This window comes from Corvus brachyrhynchos, unplaced genomic scaffold (genome assembly GCF_000691975.1).
Source record: "Corvus brachyrhynchos isolate BGI_N302 unplaced genomic scaffold, ASM69197v1 scaffold904, whole genome shotgun sequence".
Lineage (NCBI taxonomy): Eukaryota > Metazoa > Chordata > Aves > Passeriformes > Corvidae > Corvus > Corvus brachyrhynchos.
In genome coordinates this window covers 847,485-866,522 of record NW_008237536.1, presented here as the reverse complement: position 1 = coordinate 866,522, position 19,038 = coordinate 847,485, and the positions used below count along the sequence as shown (strand labels likewise).

Here is a 19,038-nt window from a genome sequence, read left to right as displayed (position 1 = left end):
ACCACAGGGCGGCCCTGGTGTGGGGGCTGGCACGAGCAGAGGTCAGCCCTGGTGTGGGAGCTGGCACTGCCTCAGGTCAGCCCTGGTGTGGGAGCTGGCACTGCCACAGGTCAGCCCTGGTGTGGTGCTGAGCTGCCTCAACCACAGTCAGCCCCCGCCCCAACCCCACTGCCTATGGGGAAACAGAAGTAATTCCTGAGGGTAGGAAGGGTTTTGTCCGTGCAGGATCCTTCATCTGTCCCAATGGAGGGGCAGAGGTTGTCCCAGTAAAGGGCCAACAGCGGCTTGTACGTAGCTGGTTCCTGGGTGTGCGTTTATGTGGGGAGCAGTTTGGGGTTCCCCATCCCAGGAGGAGTTCAGAGCCAGGCTGGATGGAGCTCGGAGCAGCCTGGCCTGGTGGAAGCTGTCCCTGCCCACGGCACGGGGTGGAATGAGACGATCTTTAAGGCCCCTTCCAGCCCAAACCGTTGCATCATTCCATGATTCTGTATTTTGTGTCTAGTGAAAGTGTTTCTCCCACTCCAGTGGGAGACTCCAGACCTCGTGGTTTCACTGGCATTTGCCCCTTGGCTCCTTGTTTCTGGGTGCCTGTGGGAAAAGACAAGTGGTTTACACAGCCCAGCGTGTGTCATGAGGGGTAGGTTTGGAGCATTGTGGGCATATTTGCAAAATTGTCCCAAATCTACCAAATTCCAGGTGTTGGGAAAGTATAACCTGTCCAGAAGTGAAGATATTCCTGGCTTTAATGCTTCTCCTGAGCTTGGAGATTTTATTTAGCTCCGAGGTTTCCAGCTCCTGCAGGGCTGGGTGGGTTGGTTCTGCAGCAGTGTTTATAAAGTCTGGGGGATCCCAGCAGACAATGTTTGGTGTTTAGCTCTAGAGCATTAGCAAGGTGACAGTGCTGCTAAAAAGCTTTGGAAAAGCACCTTATTGGAGCCAAAGTGACTCATTCCTGCTTTAAGCCACAAATGTTTTTCTGGCATTTAAGTAAAATGCAAAAATATTCATTTCCCACCTTGATATTGAATTAAAGACTCAAAAGTGAGGGGAAAAAGCCCCGTGCTTAGGTCTTCTAGAGAAACAGCAGCAGTGCCAAATGATTCATGCTGGGTATTTTACAACATGGGGCAAGGCAGTGCCATAAACAGGAACATTCCCAGTTTCCTGAGATGAGATGATTGGATTTCTTCCTGTGAGTTGTGCATTCTGTGTTTCCAGACTTAGGAACACTCCATTTGGCATGGTGTGTTTGGACAAGACTCGGAACCCTTGGGATCTGACTTTGGGGAGAGGTTTAAAGCTGATCTGTGTTTGCTGTCAGACCTGCCGGTTTGGATGGGGGATGTGGGGGAGAAGTGGCTCTTCAGCCTTCTCACTGCACCTCAGCCCTTGGCTGCAATTAGAATTCCTTCATTTCTGCACCTTTCCCAGTTCACTGCTTCTACTTTACTGGTTATAGTGGTAATGACAGCATTATTGACATTCCCTTGGTTCCTTTGCCATGTCCTCTGAGCCTCTTCCATCGTTCAATGCTTTAATTGTTTGCCGTCACCTTTGGTACCTGGGAGATGCTGTTTGCTCTGGCTCTGGATGCGGCTCTGCCCATGAATGCAGGATAAGCTCAGTCCTCCCCTGTGTTCCTCTGCCCTTGTTGGAGCAGTCACAGCATATTTGTGTGTGAATGTTGGTGGTTACAGAGAAACTGTCTTGGACAGGAATATCTTGAGTTTGGATCAGGCAGCCCTGCCCAGTGATGAAAAGCTGTTCCTGTGCTGGGATCCTCTGCTGAGACCTCTCTGCCACTGGATTTGCTCCAGCCCGGAGTGTATCCAAGGAGCTGCTGTGCTGGTGTCCCTGCAGCAGAGTCAGGCTTTACAGCTTCAGATTCTGCTTGAAATAAGGAGCTGGTGAATGTAGGGGCTCGCTGTGTTCTGTGCTCTACTAGCCCTGAGGAGACAGGGAAAGCTGAGTTCAGGTACTCGGCAACTGCCCAAAATCCTGGGTGGGGAGGCCTTGGAGCAGCCTGGGACAGTGGGAGATGTCCCTGCCATGGCAGGGGTGGCACTGGGTGGGCTTTAAGGTCCCTTCCAACCCAAACCATCCTGTGACTCCATGATTCCAGGATGCCCAGGCTTGCTCCCCTTACAAAATCCATGCTGTATTTTGGCTGCCAGAGGGGCACTGGAGATCATCTTCCCGGGAAGGAAGAGTAGAACTGATTCTCCTTTGCTGCTGTGTGAATGAAGATCAAAGTGGTGCTGGTGGCTTTTTGGTGGCCATCTTTTGTCCTGCTAATTCTGGCAATAAGGACATGGTTAAGTCATCAGAGGGCCTGGAATTGGGGAGTATTTAGGTGTTAAACAGCCTGGAAGTTGAGGTGGCAGCTCCCAGAAGGGAATGGTGTCCGTAGGTGGGCACTCAGGTATTTTTATGGGATATGACTGAACAAGTTCTACAGCAGACAAGTTCCAGTCGTCTGCTTCCTGCTTGATTTGGCTCAGGACACGGAGAACCCAGCGTGAGGTAAGGGTGGGTTTGCCTGGGCTCTGCTCAGGGCCTGCCTGTGGCGTGGCCTGGCTCTGTGACTCGGAGATTGGGGGGATCCCCATCTCCTTTTCAAGCCTGCATTCAGCATTAGTCAAGAAAGAAATAGGGATTGGGGCGGGGGGGGTGGCAGGAAATGTGTTATTTCTGCTCTTGGGTCCTTAGAGAAACACAGAGTGGTCTGTGTTGGAAGGACCTGAAAGCCCATCCAGTGCCACCCCTGCCATGGCAGGGACACCTCTCACTGTCCCAGGCTGCTCCCAGCCCCAATGTCCAGCCTGGCCTTGGGCACTGCCAGGGATCCAGGGGCAGCCACAGCTGCTCTGGGCACCCTGTGCCAGGGCCTGGCACCCTCACAGGGGGAATTCCTGCCCAATATCCCATCTAACCCTACTCTCCTTCAGCTTAAGGCCGTTCCCCCACCCTGTCACTCCATGCCTTTGTCTGAACTCCCTCTCCAGCTCTCTTGGAGCCCTTTTAGGCACTAGAAGGAGCTCTAAGGTCTCCCTGGAGCCTTCTCCAGGCTGAACAACCTCAAGTCTCTCAGCAGGAGTACCTAGCCCGATACTTTCCTTCTTCGGAGCTATCCCACCACACAGCTTCCAGGAAGATGAGCCCTTCTCAGCAGGTTGGTCACTGGGTTTGTGCAGTTTATCCTTTTAGGTACCAGGGGTGAAACCATCCCTGGTGCTGGAGTTTCCTTTGATGGAACTAGACTGCACTTCAGGAGTCCTCAGCTGTCTTAACTTCTTGCATAAGAGACTTTCTTTGAGAGATATTTTTAAAGACATGTCTGATAAAAATACCACAGGTGGGAGGGAGAACTCTCGGCACACTCACCTCCTCCAGTGTGATGGGGTTACGCCCTTTGCTTTATATAGATCCAGAAAATGGGGGATTTGTAATTCATAGGATAATGGAGGGTTGCTGAATAATGCTGTACAGACTCCTGTTAAACTTGGAGCCTTTAGTGACATGAAGTGTTACAAAGCCGTGTCTGAAGCCTCTGTGGAACACCCGCTCCTCGTGTCATGAGTTGGCAAAAAGTCAGGATTGCTGCCAGTACTCCCAGTATTCCCGGCAATTAATCCCCAGCCTCAGTCCCCGTGCTCTGTCAGGTCATGGTGAGTGCAGAGAGGGGCATCACCCATCTCCCATGGGGGCAGCCAGACCCTAACTGGGACCTCAGAGTCTCTCTCCCACACAAGCAGAGCCCGGCCCCAGCGCTGCAGCAGCCGCTGGCTCTCCTGCCACAAATGGGATTATTTCCCCCCTTTTTGGACTGCAGGAGCTGCTGTGCTGTGTTGGATTTGTTCAGTGCTCAGGGCAGATAATTGCTGCTCTCCTGTGCACTCCCAGGTGCCTGTGGAGGCTCTTATCAGGGGTCTGGGTGACCCTGCTGGTCCCAACCTCGCTCCAAAAACGCTGCTGATTTTCTGAGTTGTTTCAGCACGAACTGCTGGCTTGCTAAACGCTGCTGCACCTTCTTCCCCTGTAAAATTTTAACATCATCTTCCTTTTTGGCGGGGGGGGAACAGCGAAATGGAAGTTCATTGGGAAATGAATATTTAATGCTGCCAGGGAAGGTTCCTGATTGCAGTGGATCCTGGAGCTGGTAATGAATGTGCACTGTCGGGGCCGGGGGATTTGGGGTGTGAATTTCCCAGGGTCTAATCATCTCATAAGGCTGCTGAGTGTGACTCCTTCCCCAGTAATCTACTTAACTCAGTCATTTACCCCTCCTCTTGCCTTGCCAGGAGAATGAAGCTCCCAGGTTGTTTGCATGACAAGTAGCCCGGGATTGTCTGGCGCTTTGAGGAAGATGCTGGGAGTTAATTGGAGCAGCTGGAGCTGGTGGTTTCCCATGTTCACTGGCTGAGGAGCAGAGCTTTTATGGGCAGCTCTATTCCAGGCTGCACCATGTGTTTTGATAGCTAAAATACTAAGGAAAAAAAAAGGTTTGCCTTCCAAAGGATATTTTTCTCCACCAAAACTAATCTCAAAGGAAAATGATGTTTGGTAGCTCTAGAATTATTGGATTTGCAGATAGGAACTGCTGTGCTAATGGCAGCTACTGACTGATGACCAAAGCAGCTAACTGGGAGATGTTCTTGGCAGCTGGTCCTGCTAAAAACCTCCTCTCAAAGCCATGAAAACCACAGTGAACAATATTGAAATAACAAAAAAAAAAAAAAAGCTGCTAGCAAGCAAAAAACTAATCACTGTATCCACCTCTTCATTTTAAAATTAAGGATGCTCCATTAGAAGTGTTGTCTTTTCAATTTTATTAGGATTCCCTCCAGCAAACCTCGATTCTGCTAAAAATAAAAGGATAAACATCCCTTCATCTCTGTTTTTAATTTGCCTGCTCTTAAAGCCAAACACTGTGAATAGAATTCCTGCTTGGAGATGGGCTCTGGGATACGTGGTCAGCCTGTGTTGGCTTGGATGGGAGCAGAGACAGAAAGAGAGGCTGAAGCACTGGATAAACTGTACAGGTTTTATTTAAATTATTGTCATATTCTGTGGCTTGCTTGAAATCAAACCCTGCCAGGCATCTCACTGCAGTCCCAGTGGTTTGCACCTAATATGCATTTCATTAACCATTTGCAGATGACTTTGTTCCTGCTGTAGTGCTGTGTGTGCAGTGCGGAGCTTTTGAAGTGATCGAGGCAGGAGTTGATGAAACCTTAAAAAAAATTCTTTTAGCATGACTTGAGAGTCATTCACGCACAGCCCTGGCAGGGTGACGCCAGGCAGGAGTCCTGGTGTCACTTTTCCCCTGGGTGGCTCAGAGGTGGGATTGTCTTGGAGATCTTCTTGTGCTGGCAGAGCAGGGAATCTTTTGTGAGTCTGTCTCAACCCCCTGTTCTGGTCTCCAGCTGCCACCAAGGTGGGTGCAGATGTTGGGGTTCAGCTCCATCTTCTTAATATTGAGCTGGTTTGATTTTTCTGGTTTCCAACCTGGTTTTGGTTTCACAAATCACAGAATGGTTTGGGTTGGAAGGGACCTTGAAGATCTTCCCATCCCACCCCTGCCATGGGCTGGGACCTTCCACTATCCCAGGCTGCTCCAAGCCCCAATGTCCAGCCTGGCCCTTGGACTTCCAGGGATCCAGGGGTGTCTGTTGCTTCTGCCCCTGTGCTGGACAGATCACAGCCCCCCCAGGTGAGCTCAGGCCCCCCTTGGAGTAGCCCCATTCCTGGCCACTGTCCTCAGATTCATGGGAAGCAGCCTTGGACCAGAGGTGGAAAGCCCACGCTGAGTTCTCCAGTCCTCTGCACAGATTCCGCAGGGCTTTGCCTCCAGTTCCCAGCGGGAATGACTGCATCCAAGTGGAGTCCATCTGAGCCCAGCTGGAAGCTGCTTGGGCTGCAGGGTCAGCCCTGCCTGGCTGCAGGACCAGGGAGAGCCTGGAGAGCCAAGGGGCCTCTCCCTGCTGCCCCACGCCTGCATGAGCCCAGCTCTTGTTAGCACAGCACCAACATGATCCGTGGTTTTCATGAGGAAAGATAAACATGAAAAATCATTTATGTAAACTCTGTATAAGCTGGGGGAAAATCAGAATGAAATCCATGTTGCAATTCCAAAAGTGCATGGAAAGGCATATTTGTTTGTGACTCAGAAAGACGTAGTTGGCTTAAGAGTGTAATTTTAGCAGAATTGTATCACTTGGTTTGAGTTAATGTTTTGGAGACAGCAGAGTCCTCAAAACAACGTGAAATCTGGGGGATAAATGGGGATCTTCCCCATCAGAGCCCACGTGGAGTCAGTGGAAGGCTTTCATAGGCAGCATTGCCTCTGCACTGCAGACTGATCCCCTTCCTCAGAGCTGGGCTCAGAAATGGGGACTGGCAGTGCTGGGAGGGAGCAGAACCTTCCCGCAGCAGGGGCTGATCCGTGGCATCCACGGAGCCTCCCGGGAGCAGGGCAGGGGCTGGAGGTCAGCTCAGGCCAATTCCACGTCCGTGCTGCTCCCAGCCTTGGAGCAGGGACGTGGGGAAGCCCAGGGTTCCAGCAGTTCCCAAGGGACACCCAGGAACACTCCTGCTCTTTATCCCCCACCTACTCTTGGCCGGGCTTGCTGTTCCCGTGCCGGGATTGTGGAGGGCTGCGTGCTGTGCTAAACATTCCCTTTCTTCTGCCAGCCCAGGGACTGCGACTTTCTTAATTGTGGATTCTTTTCGTTAATTGGGAGTGTTTGGAAACGCCTTGCACCTCAGCAGGGTTCAGTCCTGCGGGGTGCCAAGGGCTTTGTTCCCCGGCCAGCAAAGCACTTCAGCCTGGCTCTAAGAACACTTTACAGGCTGGAATAAGCTCATTGATTTCGGGGCACTGAAGGATTGAGCCAATACCAAATTTCTTCCAATGATCCCAGCTCAAATAGTAACATCCAGGAAAGTGTCCCTTGAATGTTAATGCTACCTTAAATAGCCACAGCTCCGGCTCCACAGTCAGGGAAACAAAGACTGAAGCAGTGTTTGAGGCAGGTTGTTCTGGGAATAGAGGAAAAGTTGTGGTTAAAGGTGATTTTCCCCCTCTCCCCTCTTTTTTTCCCCCTTCTGTTCTGTAGTAGCAGAGGTTTGCTTTAACTGTGGTCATCTTCAGTGAGCTTTTAATAGATGAAGAGGAAACTGGAAGAGTTTGGAAAAGTTTAGAATAAGCAAACACTCCAGAGGGACTTGTAGTGGCAACATGATTAATAAGGGACAGTCCTGGTAATTCTATCAAAACAGAGCGATTGCAAAAGCATATGGAGCATCCCGTGTTTGGGCAGGAGCAGGATTGAGGCAAATGATCCAGGGAGATTTATGTGCCTCTTTGCTGGGAGAGTTTCTTCTCCCTCTGGAAGTGTGAGGGGAAAAGCTCTGTAGATTTAACCATAGGATTAGACTTCAGGAAAAAAAGAAGAAATTAGTAAATCGGGCAACTTCTTTGGCTCCCAAGGATTTTTATGCTGGTTGGTTGGTTGATAACAGGCTCCAATCCTTACACTGATCTTTTTTCCTTAACTTAAATATTTATCGTTTTTCTCTGTCAACCCCCACACGTATTCTAGGAATAACCTCAAGGAGCTGGAAAAGGGAAATGTTCTCCAAAAGGAAAACATGACACAAAATACAGAATCACAGAGTGGTTTGGGCTGGGAAGGACCTTAAAGCTCATCCATTCCCACCCCTGCCATGGGCAGGGACACCTCCCACTGTCCCAGGCTGCTCCGAGCCCCAGTGTCCAGCCTGGCCTTGGGCACTGCCAGGGATCATGGGGCATCAACAACTTCACTGGGCAACAGAGGAGGTTTTCCAAGGCCTCCTGCCTCTGCAGGTTGTCCCAGTGCTCTCCTGGGTTTGCTGAACAGAAGTCCCTGCTGGCAGTGGAGGTGCAGAGCTGTGCCCTGGCAATGGCGCAGTGACAGAGCAGCGTCACCGGCTCAGCCCTGCTTGTGTCACCCAGGCCAGGGGTTCCCCAGCACTTTGCTCTCAGAGCAGTTATTTCCTTATTTCCTTTGAAGACTTTTATTGTGCAGCTGCTGCGGCAGCTTGGAGCTGTCATGTGGGGAGGCAAAAGCAGGGAACTGGAGTTAAGAGCTTATAAACTTCTCAGCTTTTAGGAAGGTACAGAGATGAAATGATACCGTGGTTTTTCCCTCCTCCTTTCTCTTCTTTTTTTTTTTTTCTAAACACAAAATGAGAGGGGACCTCTTGTACTGCACGTGCATAAATTGTACAGGTTTGGCTCTGCTCGAGGCTGAAATTAAAAAATAAAATAAAGTCAAATAGTCATCCTGACACATGAGACAATGCAGTCGTCCAAAACCAAAATAGTTCTGTGTAGTACTCTGCATATAGGAGTCAGGGATCTGTGTGTGGGCTTTAAGAGATGCCTTGCCTTCTTTTTTTGGAGAAGAAACTTCTGTTAACATCTAAATGATGTCAAGAATTCAGCAAGGATTGAGTTCCCTGCTTCATCGGCATGAAATTTTCGCATTGCTACTGAACTCGGTTATTTTATCAGCCTCCTGCTCTTTAGACTCCATTTTCCAAAAACTTTTCAAGTGATTATGCAAGTCAGACCTAATTTCTTATCACAGTTCTTGTGTATATTGGCTCAGTTGTTTGCAAGGGATTGTTTCACCCACCCTGTTTCCCTTGGCATTTTCAGAAGGTTCTTGTAGTTGTTAGCAGCTGTAAATGGCATTAATAAGGAGTATTTGGTTGCTGGTTTCTGCAGTTCTCTCTGCTGATTAGGCTGCGTTGCCAAAGGTTGAGCAAGTTTCTAAAAGCAGGATTGTTCTTTGAGTTGTGAAAACACAATTCTCAACAAAATAACAGCTGGATCTGTGTCAGGAATCCTACAGGCAGGCTGCTGCACCCCTGCAGAAACTGGGGTGAAACACTTCATCCAAAGCGGTATTGGTGTTAACATCAGTGAAGTTTCACCTGAATGTTTAAAGATCCAGCCAAGAAGATGCCAAGGTTCTTTCCCTTTCCTCAGGGTTGTGTCTGAGGTGAAAAGCACTTTCCCACTGCAGCATTTCCCTGCTGTGCTGGGCTTTGGTGGGTTGGGAAGTGCCCTCCTCAGAGCAGCACAGGCTGGTGGGGACAGTGGGCACATCTTTGGCTGGGTTTCATCCAGGGCAATCCAGGGAGTGGGATCCTGCAACAGCTCCATGTCCTTAAGGGTTTCCAAGGCTCAGGCTGACAAAGCCCTGAGCAGCCTGAGCCTGGTCTTGGAATTGTGGAATCATGGAATATCTCAGGTTGGAAGGGATCCACAAAGATCATTGAGGCCAGCTCCCTAGCTTGACCCTGCTTGGAGCACTAAGTTGTGTTGGAACCTTCCATGATCCATTTCCTCTGGATGTTTTTATGAGTGATGACTCCAGGTGTCTTTCTCCAGAGCATGTCCTTGCTGTGGTCACCAGACCCTGCTGTTGGAGCAGGAGATTCACCCAGATGAAGTTCATGGAATGAATCAGCTGAAAATAAGAGCTTGACGAAAACCCTTGGTATCTTCCCAAGATAAACGTTGAGGTGAAACTTCATTGATTTTAACACCAATACCACTCTGCACAAATGGTTTCACCCCAGTTTCTGCTGAGGTCTGTCAGCCTGCCTGGAAAATTCCTGACACAGATGCTGCTGTTATTTTGTAGACCCTGCAGTTGGAGCCTGGCTGCAGGTGGGGAAGGACTCAGTGAGGTGGGATTCACCCAAGAAAGGGAAGCTGATGCCCAGCAAAGCCTGTTGCTGGCTGGATCCCATGGAACAGGGAGTTTGCCATCTGTGTGGCAGCAGGGATGGGATTGTCCAGCCACAACACCAAAGTCAGGTTCACTTTCCTCTGGGGCTGTCGAGGAGTAACCACGTCCTACCTGTGCTGGGCTGTGCTCAGCTGAAGGCTGCAGCTTGTGTTCCATCCAGCACGTGGGGATCAGCCTGTGGCTGAGGGTGTGGAGGGACTTCAGGAAAATTGCCGGAGCAGAGTGAAGGTGTGAGCAGCAGATTGGAGGTCAGGTTCCCAGGAGAGCCCCTTCGTGTGGAGAGAAGTGACCGTGCCAGGAAAATGCCTCAGAGCCGCTCAGGCACCTCGTGCAGCCAAACCTCCCCTTTCTGGGGACCCCATCCCCTGCTGGGCTGGGCACCCTGCACTGCTGGGGCTCGGAATTCCATCCCTGCTGGCTCCTGGAGACACAAAGGCTCTGACACTGGAGGCTGAGCAGGGCTGGCTGCTCCTGTCGCCGTTGCTGGTCACGGTTGCTCAATCGCTGTTCCTGGAGAAGCTGCTCGGCTCAGGCAGGACATCAGTCCTGGCTCAGGCAGGACATCAATCCAGGCTCAGGCAGGACATCAATCCAGGCTCAGGCAGGGGCCTCCTTGCTGCATACCTGGAATTACCTCCGAGCTGTTCTCCAAAGTCTGTAGCAGATGGAGACAGACATCACGAGCAGAGGGGAGAACACTTTGGGCTTCCAGTCCGTATGGACTGGAAAAACAAAAGGAGTTTTGGGTGTGTGGAAGCAGCTCAGATGTGCAGTGTCATTAATCTTCATCTGTGGCTTTTAAAATCGGCAGCAGCCAGAGTCTCCCAGATCTGAAAGCTGTGTTTGTTCAGATGGAGTGGATGTGCAGGGAATTTTTCTGAACTTCACCCCACCAAGGTAGGTTTGTGTCAAGTGGATTGACTGGAGCAGCACTGCGTGGCTCTGACCATTGCAGCAGCCCTGGCTTACAGGGTCGGCCCAGTGGTTTCATGTTTAAAGTTGTCACACATTTAATTCTTGACTGTTTTGTGCCCATTCTTAATTTCTAAAAAGAAAAAAAGATATCCACGCTGCTTTTGAGCTGAAATTTCTCATACTTAAGTCTGTGCAAAGATGATTTATGGTGCTAGAAGGGCTCCACTGGAAATGCAAGATCTATTATGAAGTGGATTGAATGGCCCATGCTGAAATGTTTATTGCTGTCTTCAAAATAGAATACATCAGGGTTGATGGGGCCTGTCCAGGAAAGAGAGAGAGTGCAATGCAGTGGGGCTAGTGGGGTATTTTTAGTATTCCAATAAAAGACAAGGCTTTTAAAGGAAATCACTTATTGCCATTTTGCAATCAAGAATGCAGGAGTGTTCCAGGGACTGCAAGAAATATGCTTCAAGAATGTGGGAGCCATAAGGAACTAATCATTAAATATTCTCCCGTTTCCACCCCCGGCCCTGTGCTGAGGAAGCCATTTAGGAGCTTTGCAATTTGTATGGAAATCTCAGCCCTCCTGACCACTCGGTCAGGCATCCCAGGGGCTTGGGAGCCAGCAGCCCATTTGCAAAACTTCCTACAATTCCTGGGCAAGGAGGGCACTTTGGAAAATGGGAGACACATGGACCAGCCTTCAAGAACACTTAATCTGACCTTAAATGACTGATATGAACACAATGTGATCTTTTTTGTGCTGCAGCCTCTTCTCCTCGATCAGTGCCTTGCTGGGGAAGTTGTCCTTGCACAAGCTTTGGATGGATCAGTAAAACTGGGAGGTTGTTGCTGTTGTTGTTCCACTCATTTGACTGAGCTGTGCTTATTTCTATTTCTTGTTTATTTTTTTCATGTGATGCTTGAAACATTTTGGAAGCGTTTTGGTGCTGTAATGCATCCATCTAAGTAGGGAGGGAGCAATCCCAGCAGTTGCCAGAGTGAAAAACAAAGGCAGAGGCAAAGGATAATCTTTTCCCAAGTGATTCAAGAGCCTAATGGGACAATTTAGTGATGCATCTAAGCAGAGCTGGTGGTTGCCTGCTCCTTCTCCCCACATTCCCACCTTTTTCCCTGTCTGGCCCTGGTGTCCTGGTGAGGCAGTTCAGGGAGCTACAATGGCACAAAAGTGACCCCACCAAAAACAAAGCCGGGCTCTGGGGCTGGTGGCAGATGGACGTGTGCAGATGTCCCCTTCTGCTCCAGGCCAGCAGAGCTGGCCTTTCCTTTGATTATTTTTCTTTCCCCATTTGTTTTTGCTGGAGAAAGTAGTGCAGGAACACCAGTTCCCTGCTGAGATCATCTGTCACAGCTTCTGCCCGTTCCCAGCTTGCTGCAGGTACCAGAGCTGGGGTGTGACCCTTCCTTTCAGGAAAACCCTTTGGAGTTTGCCAGCTGGGCTGGGCTCCTGCATCCCCTGCTGGAGTCGGGGCTGGAGAGGGAAGCTGAGCTGGAGAAGGTCCATGGAGGCACAGATTTGGGAGGAACCCCAGCCCTCAGGGCACTGCCCCATCCCTGGGATTTCACTTGGCCCAGGCTGGTAGCTCCTTGCAGCCAGGGCTGGCAAATCCCCCACATTTGCAGTGCAGTGAGAAGTCTCTTCAGTGACCTGTGACTTGTGCTGCTGAAGGTCCCACCTGGTTGGATTTTGCATTGGAAGCCACTGGATTTTCGGAGGTGATGTTGTTCTCCCCTGGCTGTCCTCCACAGCCTGATCCCAGCGCTCTCCCCACCACGGTTCATGGCACTGTTTGTGCCAAACCTTTCTGTTCCCCCATGCTTGTGCCATGAGGGGATATCTTCTGGTGGAGATGGGGCTGTCCCAGTTAAACCTCTGCTTTCTCACCCTTCCTGCTGGTTTTTCTTAATCCAGAGCAGAAGGGTTCGGGTGACACCTCTGGCTTGGTCAGGCTCACTTGAGTGAATTGAGTGACCCTCATCTGAATTAAGGGATTTTTAGAACCTTTGTGCTCTTGTTTGAGCTGTTTTGCTTCCTTCCTTCTGGGAAAGCTTCACACTGAGGTTTGTGAAACTTTCACAGGTCCCATTCCAAGCTGTAGCTCTGTTGCTCAGAAATGCAGAGTATTCCTTGCCTGCTCCTGTTCCCTGGTGTCCCTGACGTAAGGGAAAGGATGCCCGAGAGTTTGGAGGAGGGACAATTGGAAACTGTGCGTGCTTGTTTAATTAAAAAAAAAGGGGAAGAAAAATAAGCCACATGCAAAGAACTCCAGTAACCACATCTGCCGATGACCTTTGGGGCTGGAAAGGGTTTGATGATAGTGTGGGGCCAAGCAAGGAAAGTCTGTGAAGTCACTCCAGAAGAACAAAAGGAAAAACCATGAGGATGTTTCCAGTTTGGGGCTCGTCAGGAGCTGGGTGATCTGCACAGCTCTGCCCCAGCCCACCCCTCAGAACAGGCAGAGATGGGTTGAGGTTACCAGTTTTGGGTTGATTTGGGGTTTTTGGGGTGGGGAGTCCCTTGGAGAAGCTGTTGGCCTCTCACACCTGCTCTTCATGTGATGGTGAGTCCAGGAAAGGATTTTATTGTCCGGTATTTTTGCAGAAGGTGTTCGGGTCTGTGTGTGGATTGCCTTAAAGCTCTCTGGTTCAGTCATTCTGTCTCAGAGGTACATGAACCATTTCTCCACCATTGTCCTCTCCCAACTACCTGCTGCTAATTAAAGGAGATACAAATTTAGCTCAAAGTGTTCCCTTTCCCACAGACTCCTCTGAAAGTTAAAACTTGTGACAGTTTGGTTCTTGCTGTGCTCTTGCCTTGTCTTCAGCTCCAAACAAATGTCTTGCCTGTCTCTGAGCTTCACTTCTGGTGGCTCAGAAGGTAAAATAATTTCTATTTCCTAATTTCTATGGGAAACTTTCCTGCCTTCGAGCTGCCCTTCCTGACTTGTGGTTCTCAGGGCAGCACAGGAGGCTCAGGAATTGTTTCATAGACACAGAGTCAAATGTGCCCCCTCAGACCATGGGATGGGAGCCTCCCAAAGGCAGGAGGTGACCTTCCCACAGAGCAGCTGAGCATCGGAGGTGCTGAAACATGAGCAGCAGTTGGAGGCTGTGAGCAAAGCCCTGAGCTGCTGGTGAGGTTGGGTTTGTGCCTCTTCTTGAAGGAATTTGGGATTTCGGTGCAGTTGTACTTGGAAGCAGTTCAAGGCATTACCTGGCACGCGTCTGTAATTTGAAAAATAGATTAAAAAAGAAGCAAATTGAAGTATAACAATAATGGATTAAGAGAAACACTTATCTCACTTCCCTTCCCTCAGCCAGGCTGCACATGGGGTTTGGGACACAAAGTTTGGGATTACTGGATTGCTGAAGTCGTAAAGGTTTGGATCTAAACTCACTCCACGCTGCTTCTGGGGCTGATCTGACATTGTTTTCTATGGTGATGGTTTTCATCCTGCTGGTTTTTAGCCACTTTGTTTGCCCCCAGGCCCTTCTGTCAGTGAAGTGAGGTGTCTCCATGCCCTGATCAAAGCTTGTGTTAGCAACAAACTCATCTCTGTGCCCCAGAGGGAACCCTATCTCCAACCTGGGATGACCAAACCCCACAAAAATGCAATTTCTAGTGTGTGAAATCATGTTGACTGAGGAGTTAATGTGCATAAACAAAGTCTGCACCTTTCCCTCAGATAAATCGTTTCTTCGTGTTAATCTGGCATCGCGTGAACAGCTCCAAATGTGGAATAACTCATAGACCAAGAGTGTTTTCATCTTACATAGGAATGACCTGGGCTTTTCTTTCTTCCAAATAAGGAATTAATAATGCAACAGTTGTTGTTTCCAACGAGCTCAGCTTTTTTGAGAAGTGTCTTTTTTCCCCTCCTCTGGACCCAGTGAAACACGTGAGCGTTTGGAGCCTTTAATAACCGCTCGCGGAGCCTGGTCTTGATTTCTCTGAGAACTGCCAATGATTTTGATGTCAGGGCTGAGAGGTACAATTGGAGTGTTAAATTTCTCGAGGCAGAGCAGTTGAAAAGGAAGGTCAAAAGCAATAAGGGCCAGGTTCCTCTGGGCGGGCGGGGGCGTGGGGTAAGGCAGCGTTTCCCCGGCCCTCTCGCCCAAGAAAACGTTTGGCTGTCACAAAACTAATAAAGAAAAACCTCCAGAGAGGTGCATTCAATGATGCAGGTGTAGGAACCAGGGCTGTATTTACACACAAGCCAGCTTAATAGCGTGGGATTTCTGCTCAAGTGCTTCTTAATGCAGCACAAATTGAATACCCGGCTCGCTCGGCACGGGGAAAATGTTGGAGGGAAAGGTTTTTTTATGGCTTTTGGGGGAGAAAGTGTTTGGCTCTTTTTTAGGGAACATAAAGGACAGCAAGATGGATTTCTTGGGGTGCTTCCCATGTGAAAGTAGTGCTTTAGGTATGTGCAGAGGGTTCAGAGCCAGCCTCCGAGCTGGTTCTCTGCTGCCTCGAAAAGCAGGGCTTTGAAGGGATTTGGGCAGGGTTTCTGCCATATATCTGGCAACACGGGCTTAAAATTAACTTACTGAAACAGCAGATAAAATTTGGGCTCTTTAAAACTGTGATATTAAATAGAAGTCTCGAGGAAAGCAGCCAGGCCTCTGCAGCCCCTGGTTGAAGCTCCCATCCTTGCCCTGCCTCTCTGCTGCCCTATAAAACAACAATTATGTGGTTGTAAGTTACTGCTCCGTGTCCCTTATAAAAGAAGAGTTATTCATAAACTTCTGGATAGACAGTTCTGTGGGAATATAACTTCCTTGGCCTAAACCAAACTTTTTTCCAGATAATGTAACACTCTACAGGCTCTGTAAAGTTAGAGCATGCTATTTATTGCTATTTTATTATCTATAAAAGACACCAGTGTTGAACCTGGGAATGACACTACACTCAAATCAGCAGGGACAGCAGCTGTGCCCAGAAACACTCACCAGCAGGGTGCTGGGGGATGCTCAGGGCTTGTTTCAGGGCTGCTTTCCCTGCAGCTCCTCTCTGCAGACACAGAGCCAGGGCACTGCCATGGGCACATCCCATTTCTGGGGTGGGATTTGCCAGGTGCAAGTTGGACATTGTTGGAAGGGACTTGGGTGCACCCTTGCAGCTTCTGAAGCCAGGGCAGAGGGCTTGGCCACACACACACGTGCACATGCCTTAGAATTCTTTTTTAATGGGCTCAGATCAGAATTTACTTCAGTCCCCAGGACCCAAGCACCACGAGGCTGTGTTTGCTCTCTGAATAGCCTCCGTGCTGAGCCCACAGAGCCACCCAGCCCACCCAAGGACAGCCACTTCCCAAGGCTCCAGGGCTCCAGCTGAGGTGGATTTGGGGTTGGCAGATGGGATCACATTGGTCAAACCTGTCCAAAGGAGAGTTCCTGCTCGCTGTGGGGAGGGGCTGCCCTGGCAATCTGCTTCCAGGCTGGAAGAGAATCCAGGGCTGGGCACCCCATGGAGAGGGGACATCCCCCCTCAGCATCTGCCCCGGTCACTGGCCCTGGACACCGAGGTGCTGGTGGGGTTCCTCTCCTGGATGCCCTCAAGGTGGGTTTGGACCTCTAGGAATTATTTGTGTTTCTGTGTGAACCCAAGCTGGAAAGTTGGCGGTGTGGGAGTAAATCAGGCACGGTGGGGAGGGTGTCCATGAGGAACCCCAAACCCTCGGAGCTGACACATCCTGGGCAGTGGGAATGGACTGGGGACTTGGGCTGCCCCAGGAGCCCCGGGAAGGGGGGCTGTGGTGTGAACCCCAGCTCTCAGGGTTGGCCAGAGCAGGTGACACAGACCAAAGAGCAATATTAACCTAAATTACATGTATTTCAACCTTTTCTTTCCATCTTACACCTGAAAATGTGATCCTGACTTCATTTGGAAAAGGTTTGGTGAGATCTGCAGTATTGAACCCCCTGAGCCAGGGACCGGGGGATGAGCAGAGGAGTAGCTGAGCTCAGCAGTGGCATCAGAGCCATGGGAGTGCCATCATTCCCAGGAATGTTGGGGACATCCCCATCCAGCCATGGGACACGCCCTGGCACTCGGTGCGAGCTGGGAATGCACTCCCTGCGTTCCTCGGGGCTGGATCAGCAGCTGGAGCTCCGTCCCAGAGCCTTTGGCAGAGGGAGCTTCAGGAGCATGGCATTTACTCCAGCCTGCCTTAATTACTTGCTCTGTAATTGCACATGGATTCCTGCTTCCCACCTTTCCCTGGGAGATGCAGTTTGGATTTGTATTCCTGTCACTGTTTTCCTTTGCACGAGAATCTTTTCTTTGTTCTCTTCCGACTCCTGTTGACTTTAAGAATGGCTTTGATTCCTAAACTTCTCCTTGGGGGTTTCTTGTGAGGGGGAATATTTATATTTCATAGCATTTGAGCAAAAAAAAGTCAAAGCAGGCAGAGACCCCAGAATGCAGAATTCCTGTCAGATCCTATCCACAGCTTTTGTGGGGAATCACGGGAACCAGCCAGGTTTTAAACCTTCAGATCCTTCTGATCTGCTGTTCTGAGGTGCAGGGGGGAGCAGTGTGTGCAACATCTGGTCTCTGTCTGCTCTGAGATGTGTGTGCTGAGGGCAGTCCACGTGCTCCTGGCTTGGTGTCCCTGGGATTGCCTCTGACGAGGGCAGCACCTGACCACTGCCCTTTGGCTTCAGGTTTTTAATGCCAGCCTTGTTCCAGGAATAAAATGAAGTTGATTTCATTCTGCTGTCCCTCTCTCCCTGCCCTGACCGTGCCCTGCAGTTCCCTCACTCAGCACTGCCCATTAGCAATCCTTTATTAGTCCCCCACCTTCCCCTCTTCCTGCTGGGGAATCATTTGGGGTTTATGTGCAGTTTTTCTTGGGACTCGTCAAAGAATAATTACACCCCATTAACTCCCCTCCGTATCATTACTAATTCACACCTATGGAGGATTTTCCAAGCAGCTGATCTCGGTTGTCTCTTAATTGCTGGAGTCCATAAACTCTGTTAGGCTGAAACTGTGCGAAGGATTTGCACCCTCTAAAACTTCTCCCTCCAGTGCAAAACATAACAGAGAATTGGAATGTGGCAGCTTTATCAGATCTGACTTCTTCCCTATTTAGGCAAATTATTTGCTTCTGGCTCTGTTGAAAACTCCAAAATGTACATGAAGGTGTAAAAAATATGAGACCAAAAGGGTGAGAAAGTTGTGGCTGTTCAGCCTGGAGAAGAGAGGGCTCCAGGGAGAGCTCAGAGCCCCTTGCAGGAGAAGGACTGGGGACAAGGGATGGAGGGACAGACGCAGGGAATGGCTTCCCACTGCCAGAGGGCAGGGCTGGATGGGATAACAAATGGTTTCAGCTGAGCATAGGAGAAAAAAATGCTGGTGGTGGCAACTCTTATTTCCCTGGAAAAAAATCCTGGCCCCCTGGCAGAGAAGCAGTTTCTGCACAGAAAACATGACACTATTTACAAAAAGCAGTGTCTAATATCCTTTTCCAGCTTGGAAAGAGGAGTTTATTTTAATACATCCTTTTTTAATTGCCATGAGCTGGCCTTGTAAATATTGTAAGTGGTTGAGTAATCGTCCTCTGTGAGCAGAGCAGAGGAAGGGACAGGTTTTCCGCTCCTGGAACCCTCTGTGTTCCCTCAGCTCGGGCAGGGAGACAGCACGGAGCAGATACTGAACACAGATTAAAGCCTCTTAATTAAAAGATCTTTTAAACCCAGGGGATGCCCATGGGTGTGATGCCAGTGCCCAGCACAGTGATCCAGCTGGGTGAGGAGGTTGTTTCTTGGGGGTGGTTTGGGAGGTGGATCTGGGATATTCTCACTAAAACATTTCTTTCTTTCCTCCAAAAAATGGGAGAGAAAGGGGAGAGTTCCCCCAGAGAAATGGGGAGTTGGGGAGAAGGGAGGGGATCTCGTTTTGTAGGATCTCGTTTGTCATTGAGTTCTGCAGGGATCCAGTGGGTTTTGGGGCACACAGAGGTGGGGCAGAGCACTGTGGGGTTCTCTCCAGAGCTGGATGATCCCTGTTTTCCCAAGTCAGGTACATGCCTGAGAGCCCAGCTCTGCACAGAGTTCTGTCTGAAAGCGGGAGTACTTTGTGTTGGAAACAATTTCCTGGTGCAATTCAGATTTCCTCCTGAATAATCCTTTGCCCCAGTGGGATGGTACAGAGGGATTCTAGCAAAGCTGAACTGGCCTGGCTGGGAGTTCAACATATCCTTTAATGTTTCCATGGCAGATGTTCAGGCAGGGATGTATCCCACTGCTGGAAAATCTTGATTTGAAGGGTCGGGAAGGAAGG

At 49.8% G+C, this 19,038-nt stretch overlaps 1 protein-coding gene across 2 annotated transcripts in view; it reads left to right on the top strand.

Moving 5' to 3' along the window:
* The window catches only part of STX8 (syntaxin 8), an 84,446-nt gene that overhangs the window by 64,139 nt on the left and 1,269 nt on the right, over positions 1-19,038 (top strand). The window lies entirely within an intron of this gene.